This window comes from Centruroides sculpturatus, unplaced genomic scaffold, assembly GCF_000671375.1.
Source record: "Centruroides sculpturatus isolate CEXI.00-Female unplaced genomic scaffold, Cexi_2.0 scaffold876, whole genome shotgun sequence".
Classification (NCBI taxonomy): domain Eukaryota; kingdom Metazoa; phylum Arthropoda; class Arachnida; order Scorpiones; family Buthidae; genus Centruroides; species Centruroides sculpturatus.
In genome coordinates, this window is record NW_019385118.1 from 329,463 (window position 1) to 329,784 (window position 322).

The window sequence follows — 322 nt, forward strand, 5'->3', positions numbered from 1 at the left end:
GTAAATACAAGATAATTTATTAGAATATAAACTTTATTTAAACACTAGCTGCAAGGACCCGCTTCGCTGGGCAAAAAGTAACGATAGTGAAGATTAAGATAATTACGTTATAGCTAATCTTACCCGTTTTCACAGAATGAAAGAATTAGGTCCCTCGTTTCCAGACTAATTAGAGAATTTTTACGTTTAGTCAAACGAATTATTTTCAACGTTTTTGGAACGTTTACAATCGTTCTATAATCGAACCAATATTCGAATTTTATGTTCGAATTTAATTCGAACAAAACAATCGAAATAGAAAGCCACTTTCAGCATTCTGAAA